Consider the following 9,788-nt stretch of genomic DNA (forward strand, 5'->3'; position numbering starts at 1 on the left):
AGTTACGGTCCGTAGCCAACATTTATTAGAAATATTTGCATATTCGTAGCTGCATACTCTGGGCTGATTAAAATAGCGATTATTCGCTAATGATGAGCGAATTTTCAATGAGTGATTATTCACTTATTCCCAGCTGCATACTCTGCGATAGGTATAAGCGAATAGTCACTAATTCAAAGCGAATAATCGCCAATTCAGATTTAGAAATTACTGAATACAGCTGGTTTGTTAACTGTCTAGTCATAAATGTACATTTAAATAGTCAGCTAAGTGCACAAACATATTCTCGACATCAAACCTTCAGCTTAATATATATCGATTTCAGCGAAAACACCAGGGCTATGGCGGGTACTTAATCAAAATACTTCATGTAGTGCTCCTTGGATGCAAAATTATGTTAATATTAAATTGGTAAATTTTTAATTACAGTAAATTACTTAACTTACTTAAATGTTTATTATTATAAAAAAATTTAAAAATAGTTTTGATTTTCAAAGAAAGAGTAAATTATGAATTTAAAAAAAAAATTATATTATTCGAAAGAACATGAAAAACCCTTTCCAAATCATATAAGTTAAAATTTTTTCATATTTTAATACAATAGTTATGATTTTTCAAAAATTGCAATGCTTATATTTAACCAAAATTTTAATCCTCTCACCATAAACAGTTTTTAATAAAAATTAATAATAATTTATGGGTGAAGTACTTACCGCTAGTACTAAATGTTATGCACATTGCAAATATAAAAAAAACATTATTGTAGATAATAAGTTTTGAAATAATATGTTTTTTTTTAAATTACATATTATATTTATATATAATATAAATAAACTGTATTTTATTAATATGAAATATATGAATTACTAACTGTATATTTTAATTTATATTTAAGATTCATCAGACAATGAAATTGAGGAAAAAGAAATGTATGAAACATTTACCAAAGAAAGTAATGGAACAAAGGTAATAAAATTTTTCTTTTAATAATTTTTAAATTTTAATATACTTATTAATTTTAATTTTTATTTCATTAAAAGTCACCCGTTTACCTTCCCAGTGCACTAGAAGAAAATTATTATTAAAATGTACAAAAACTTGTATTACATTTTAATATATTTTATTTCAATGTAAGGAAATTTGCACTTTTATTAAAATATTATATAAAGTTTATTTATATTCTATAACGTAGCTTTTTTAAATTTGAAAAATTTTATATGAAAAATTCGGAATGTTTGTAAGAAGGAAAAAAAAAGAAATTTCGGCTATTGTCGTTTAATTCCGTCATTCTCAAATTCTCTAATTAGTAATTTCAATTAACACATCACGTCGATTGTATAAACACAAACGCACACATATACAAACGGTAGCTACAACTTGATAAACTTGATACACAGATTGTTTTACTTATACATAGACGCTCACAAACTAATACTAATATGCATATATAAGATCTACATATACTCCTTTCGTTTCCTTATATAAGCATATATAACATCTACATATACTCCTTTCGTTTCCTTATATGTTAAGCATTGGAATTTTTTAGCACTTTTGAGAAAAAGATTTACTTATAATATATTACACTGAAAAAAATTTCTAACCCCCGTATACCAGGAATTGACTAATTTGCCTGGTTACGAGAGGAACCCACTAGGCAATCTTGGTTAAAGTTGATTTCTACAATTAGTCAGAATGACTAGGGAAGCTTATCAGAATAACCAGGTATCTTAGTTACATTGGCTGGAATTACTTTGACTAAATAAACTTTAGCAAAATTGACTATAGATACATGTCATATTAACGAAACATTTTAGTTAATATAACTAGGAAACAAGGGGTCAATTCTACTAAATCGACTTTGACAATATTAACCAAGCTACATAACTGAATTGACTAGGATGCTTGGTTACGCTGACTATATTTAAAGTTGCTGTGGTTAATAGTCATTAATACGAAGTAAATTTTTTTCAGTGTATAAATAATATTTTTTCATATACGTATCAATTGATCATAGTACAAAGACTTTTAGTCATCGGATTGGATCGGGACAGTTCAGATTAAATATGAAGTCGAACTCGGTTCAAGTCATAGATTATCGGGGAAATCCGACACTTTTCATATAAAATTTTACGAATAGTGAAATAAGTTTAATGTGTTATATATATATATATATATATATATATATATATGCATGCTAAATTATATATTTATTTTTACAACTTCTGCATTTTAAATAACACTTTTTCGTACTCTGTCATAATCCTCACATAATTCTAATTTTTCATAATAAATGTATCGAATTATTTCGATTTTATAAAAAAGAACATGGAAAAAAAAATAAATTTATTAATTTTTCATTCTTCAAATAATATTTATTCTTATATTTATTATATATTTTGATAATAATTTTAACAGTAATTATAAAAATTACTCTTTTTTCCTAAATTGAAACACTTTATTTTAAACTTTTATATGCATCTATCAATAAATGATAATTCAAATTTCTTTTAGTGTAGGAAATTTAAATAGCACGATACAGTATTTCATTTAACATTTCAACATTAACAAATAATAAAAAAATTGTATCATTCTTTTTTTTGTCAGCTGTGTTTGGTTTAGTTAGATTTTTCGTTTTTCTTAACATTGCATACTTTATAGATATTTTAAAAATAATACTAAATTAAAACCAATTTTAATTTGTTAAATATTTTTTTAAATATTTCCATAGAAAATTCTTATCTCTATTCACATATATGGTTTATTTTCAATAAATAAAAGGTTTGATAGTTTTCAAATTTGAAGGTTTAGTTAATATTTTATGTGTATAAAAATATTTACTTATTATTATGGGATATTATGAAGAATTTATAACTTAATATTTATAGCCATTATTATTAGAACAAAAATTAAAATTTTTTTATTTTATTTCATGCCAGGGGAATTACATAAAAAAGGTACTAAAATTTTTTCAATCAATTGTATTTTATTACAAAATATAATTGTTTATTAAAAAAATTTATTATTATTAACTTAAATGTGGATAAAAATACTTAACGTGACATTTCACACTTTAATCAACTATCATATATTGTGAACCAAATATTTGCAATTTCTGGAAATAGAAATGAGTAGATATAATATTTATTAATATGTTACACCGTTATTATAGCAACATACAATATTTTTTTCATTAAATAATTATAGAAGAATTGAATTTCTACGTTTATTGAAAATGACCCATATAGTACTTATAATTTTATATAGCACAATCGATAACTCTTATTGATTTAATCATTTCTAAAACAAACCATGTTGTTAAAACATTCATCCAACATTTTTATCCAAGCTATTATGTTAATCATCTGTTTTTTTACATATTTCTAATTTATGTACAATTTTACATTTTTTTTGTAAAACATCATAAGAAATTTAATAAGTTTTAAAAATACTTTTAATTAAGACTTTAATTAATCTTATTAATTATTTTATAATTAATTATCATCATTTATTGTTTATTAATCTTATCTTTTCTTTTTTTTCTTTTTTTTCTTTTTTTTTACGAGGGAAATGGAAAAACTACATAATCCTTGATACTAAAGGCAAATACCTGGAGCCCGTTGCTCCGAGGTTATGTGGGGATGACCGTTCTTGTTCTGGTCGACCCACTAAAAAGTACACCCTTTGGCTGGACTAATCCACACGACGAAACTGCCGTCAAGATTTAAACTTTGTAGGTGAATGTCCCTGGGATTTAACTATCGCGATCCTTGCTTCTACCCGCTAAGAAAGAGTGGATTAAAATCTATAAAAGTGCATTCAAATTGTTATGAAATTTAACACACTTTATTCTAACAAATGTCGTTTTTGTCCAGTTTCATTTCAATTTGTTTTCTGATATAACAAATGTTTTAATTTATATCCTATTTAATTATTTGAAAATTTAGTGTAGAAAATGTTTACACTTTAATTGGTATCTCAACAGCGTAAACAAAAAGAAATTCCCTCTTATTATATGTATGCAACTTCTTGACAGCGTAACAAAAAGAAATTCCCTCTTATTATATGTATGCAACTTCTTGGATGTATGGTATAAGAGATCAGATAGAAAAGTGACGTGTTGAGGGTGTTATTATTATCAAACTGTACATAATTAATTATTTATTGCCTTATCTAAAATGAACAATATAATTTTCTTATTAATTAAAGTATTCAAGATTTCTTATATACATAAAATGATAATCATAATATTGGAGGATTATTCTCATTATATTTGAGTATTTTTGAGTCATATTCAATCCTTAACTGATAAGCTCCATATTAGTTTAAAACTGTTGTATTTTGGAAAATAACTATAAAAGTTAAAACCATTTTAATTATTATAATCAAAATACGAATTATAGCACATCAATCTGATTTAATATTGAAATCAATTTTCCCAGAAAATAAAAATTAATTTGTTTGAATTTAATTGAATATACCTTGAGCTTCAGTGAATCCCGTTTTGCAACAAATTCGAATTGCAGCAATGTTGCAATTCATTTTAATTCTATGAAGCTGAATTCCATTTCCAAAGTCTCTATTCGTACTAATTCAATGAAAAAAGTTTTGAGTTTCAATTTTTTTCAATTCGTCAACAAAAATCCAACAGACGAGTTGGTCATTTAATTTGAATTCTAAACAAATGAAAACTCATTGGTACGAATTGATTTGAATATACAAAGGGCTTCACTAAATCTTGCTTAGCGACAAATACGAATTGGACCTTGGCAAAAAAGTTAATTCATTTAAATTCATCTAAATTATTTTTTTTTAAATTAATGGGTTATGACATCCCTATAAAATGAAATTAAATTAAACGCATTAAAATTGAGTATGTTTTATACTTATATTTTTTATGTTTTTTTAGTTTTAAAAAATATAGTATAATTAACCAATAAATTCATGTTAAAAATGATCAATTTTGTCATTTCAAAGATAAATTGAGCGTTTCTATTATATTTAATACCATATTTTATTCTATTGCAAGTACTGTTAGCATTTTCATACCATCTAATTCCTGCTTCCTCTTCATTCGGAATTAATCTGTTTATGGACAAAAACGACATTGAATTAGATAGAAGCATATTTATCCTTTACAATCTGCTCTTTTTACCGGGTGGCTTATTTATTCTTCGTTCGTGCGAGTCTTCTTAGACTCTTCAAAAAGGTTCCACATGTAGGTGAAATCGTACAGTCGTTGCGATCGTCCAACTCCCACTACGTCATTTACATAATGCTTTCCCTTTTTAACGTCACGGAGGGAAGTTTATTGATTAGATATCGCAATGGGAGTTCCACAATCGCAACGAATTTGTTATTTCGCATACATGTGGAACCGCTGGGCCGTTTTGAAGACTCCACATCCTCCGAAGCGTGCGATATATGACTAATGTTCGCCTTATCATCATACCATCGGAAGGGTAATCTTTTCTTATCTTATTAAATAATCTTCGTATTTGGTTGAAATTAGTTAATTAAAATCAATCAAAGATACTTTAGAATATTCTTCTTGGATGCTAAAGTTGATATGATTTAAAAAGATTATCACCTTCAATTAATTTTGTATATAAATTATATCATTTATATCATTATATCAGTAATTTCTTGGAGAAAATAAATAAAATCATTTAATAAGTTTAATTTTGTTAAAACATCATTATCTAATTTGACAAATTTAATTTTGATAATGTTATATTCGATAAAAATTGATCCATATGTATATGTATGTCATGGTAAAAGTACATCATTGGTAATTTGTTAAATGTAGATAGTTTGTTTTAATTCAAGGAGCTGTAATATCAGAATTACACAAAAAATCTTACAATTTACAGCTGTATTTTATAATATTACATTTTCCATTACAAAAACATTTTTTTAACCTATAAATATTTAGGAAATATTTTTTAATTTGTTGGTTGTGAGCCTTGTAAATATGTGCATTTATTGGTAAATGTACAAATTTACAAAACGACGTACTTTTATCATGATATATATTTTATTTTGCAGACGGAATATATTTATTTAGGAGAAAAAGTAAAAATAAAAAAAGAGGTGTGGAATTCTATTGTAAATCAAGAACTAGACTCAAAGTTTGTCAAATATTTAGCAACAGCAATATTTGGCAGAAATGAGCTAGTTAATTCGTATCTGAAGGAAACTCCAAACATTATAAATTTGCCAAATAGATCTCCACGCAAATTGTTAAATGAAAAAAAAAAAGAAATATTATACAGTAAGTAAAATAAAAAGGAGAGAGTGGGGAGTTGCACCTCGTGGGGAGTCGTGCTCCACCTTAATTTTTTTATTATGGCCATTAATATGAGAAATTTCAACTATTGACATATTCTTTTCTCCTTAAGAAGTAACTTTTTAAATGGTACCCGTCATATTTGGAATCATTTTTTGTGTCTTTCAAGATATTAAGTAAAAATTTGTTTTTAAAAGTCTTTTGTCTCTTTATGTTTAGGTCATTTCAATTATTTTTTTTCAAAGTGATTACAATGTTGAATGCATAAAAATTAATTGTCATTAATAATTTTTTGACGTAAAAAAAATTCTCATGAATATTCTATGTATTTATCATACTACGACTATTTTGAGTTGAGTTGTTCCTCACATCATATTTAACAGTTTTTAATCCTAATTCGTATTTTTTTAATTTTTCAATACTGATAAATAATTAGAATATTTTATGCAATTTAAATATTGTTTTTTAGTGAAATGGGACTTTTTAAATCTTTATTCACTATAAATTAAATTATTTACCTAGTTTCATTCAATTCTTCTTAAAATATATAATTTTATCTAAATTATTTAAAATTAATATTTTATTATCTTATCTATTAATTTATTTTATGTGAATTATCTTATTGTTACACATTTTATAATTTAAATAAAGAAAATTTAAAAAAGTATATCTTTTTCTTCCATTTTTAATGCTGGAGCACAACTCCCTACTGTTTTTGAAAAATCATATAACTAGTAGTTTCGAAAAACAAGCAAAATTTCGATTTCAGTTAAAAATTTTAAATAATCAATTATGCTAAAAGTTGTACTTGTACGTATTCTAAAAATGCTGCATATTAGAATATTTAAAAGAATGTATGTAATAGTTCTGATCTAAAAAGAAAACTTGGAGCAAAACTCCCCACTCTCGTCTAAAATTTATTCTTCCATACACAACTTCATTTTATCGTCACCTAGGATAAAGAGTGTGCAAATTGCACAATAAAAAAGTCATTTAATTCAAACTTTATTTTATTCATTTAAAAGTCGGTAAATTTATGTGACGTTATTTGTAAACGCCCCCATAAGATAAACGCTCCTATTATGGAACACTTTTTCGGTTTCCCAAATATTGAAGCTATTTTTATGACAGACAAATGTACTAATTAAAAATCGACAATAATTACTAATCGATTAGCCTACCATTGTAGTTTTTTAAAACATTCCTTAAAAACCTAATTTTGATTGATTTGATTTGTTTAATAAATCAAATTTAGAAAAATGATGATGGATATATTAATAGAACTTCATTTACACACCTGTACGTGTGTTCCACACTTTATAATTAGTTCTTATTTATCAATGCATTTTTGAGGTTAGGGGCACTATGAAACTATGATTTTTTAAAAACGGAAAAAATGTTTTCTATTAGGGGAGAGTTAGTATGGTTGGGTCACGTTTTGACTTGTATCCATAATTTCTGTTCTAAACCGAATTTCGGATTTTATCACGTATGGTTGGAAAGATCTTTTCAAGTGCAACAGTTTCTCTAAACAACAGAAAATGATTGGACCAAAAGTTTAAAAGTTATAGGAAAATCGAAATTCTCGCGGTTTGTTTTTCTCTTTTTTCTAAAAGTTAATTTAAAAATTAAAGAAAAATGATAAAAATTAATAATATTTAATTTTTTGCAATAAAATACATTAGATTTACTTTAAAGAAAGTTTCCTAAAACGTTTCATGTATGTCAAAAGAAAGTATTAAAAGCTTCTCAAGAGAGGGGGAGAAGGGTGGTCCCTAAAAATCTCACAAAACGGGAGGGGGTACAAATTTCAAACAAAATCTCATTTAAATTAATGAAAACCCCGAAAACGTTTTCAGAACACAAATCGTTTATAATGCGTTATTGCAGTAGACTCGAAATAAAACTTTATGAATCCTTTTAGTAGCGTATCTAAAATTTAAATCTTTATTTCCCATTGGTAAATGACGTTTTTGACACATCGCTACGTCGAAAAATGAATTTATAATGTCAGGACGTATCATAATTACAAAATTTAAAGTGGCCCAACCATACCTATCACGTCGTTTTATTTTTTTATTATACAGACAGAAAACGAATAACACAAACATCAAATAAGACATTACATTTTTAAAGAACACTCAAACGAACAAACTTAGTCAACTTACTTTATTGTTTGCAACTTCTTCTTTTGTTTAATTCATTTTTTCGGACACCAAAAACAATTTTTTCTTTTAATCTTTAGCGAACTTTAACAAAACACGTATGTACGAATTACGCATTTTACTGAAAATTGCTAAAAGTGACGTGAAAAGTTTATTAATATCACTAGTAAGTTTTTGCAAACAAATGGCACTAATGTGAAAGGGCTTTAAACACCCAACCGTAAAGGTGGCCCTACCGTACTGACTCTCCTCCATAATTTTCAAATATTTTTCATTGTTCCATAATAGGATCAAGTTTTCAATGTGTTCCATAATAAGGGTGTGTACTTTATGTTATATCTAGAATTATCAGAGATGTAAATTAGTTGCATACAATTCTTATTTTTTGAAGCATCTCTTTGAATATGTTTATTACTAAGTTAAGAGATCTCGTATTACATTATAAATAAATTATTATATCTTCGCCTAGTTTTGTTTTACTTATATTTTATTAATTTTCAAATTTTTATTATCAGTACATTTAAATAAAAGTGCACTGCCCATAAACATGTAAATAAATAAATAACTCTGACAATTAACAATTTGAAAAAGTTCCATTTTATAAAAATGAAGGGGGAAATGATGACTTTTCATAAATTTCAAACTTAAAGCAAATTTCCTCTATAATAACTTAAAAATATGTCAATTTTATGTAAATTATTATGTAATTTCTTTTTAGAATGCTTCGTAGATAGATTGGATAACGTAAAGAATAAAATCGAACGAGAAAAAAAATTTGGGTACTACATTAGCCAGCATATTCGTACACTTAGGAATCTTATGCATCCAGAATTGTCCAGTAAGAATATTTACTTATTTATCCAAGCACAGTGTTAAATTTTTCTAAAAATCTGTTAATAATATAACTATAATTCTTTAAACATTGTTATTAAATATTTTTACTATTTAAAAATTTTACAGTAATATTTCATTAAAATCACTTTTAACAACAATATATTTATAATGCTAAATTTTTTATAAATTTATCATTTTATGAAACAAAATAACATGTATAAAAAAAATTATATTCTAATAGTTTCATTTTTCGATTTTGTGCAAGGTTTTTCGAAACATTTGTAACTGTAATACATTTTCATAAATTGCTCTTTAAGTCAATTAAAAAAAAAAGAAATTTTTCATGTGTTTTAATTTAAATATTTTTCAAAGAATATATTAACTAATTAAAATATTTTATAATTTCAGAAAAAAAATGAATAATTAAAAAAAAGTGGAAATTTTAAAAAAAGGACAAATAAAAATAAATTAAAATTGCATTATTGATTTTTTATTTCTAT

The 9,788-nt window shown here is 25.1% G+C and overlaps 1 long non-coding RNA gene across 1 annotated transcript; it reads left to right on the forward strand.

Annotated features, from left to right (window-relative positions):
• The first annotated feature begins 3,571 nt into the window (after positions 1-3,571).
• Positions 3,572-9,283, forward strand: LOC127281049 (uncharacterized). The gene is made up of 3 exons (XR_007842923.1): positions 3,572-3,733; positions 6,049-6,274; positions 9,173-9,283. It is a non-coding gene; the product is annotated as an uncharacterized LOC127281049 (long non-coding RNA).
• Positions 9,284-9,788: the final 505 nt, after the last annotated feature.

The sequence above is a fragment of the Leptopilina boulardi genome, unplaced genomic scaffold (assembly GCF_019393585.1).
Source record: "Leptopilina boulardi isolate dan_hultmark-lab unplaced genomic scaffold, ZJU_Lbou_2.1 LbouV2_262, whole genome shotgun sequence".
Classification (NCBI taxonomy): Eukaryota; Metazoa; Arthropoda; class Insecta; order Hymenoptera; family Figitidae; genus Leptopilina; species Leptopilina boulardi.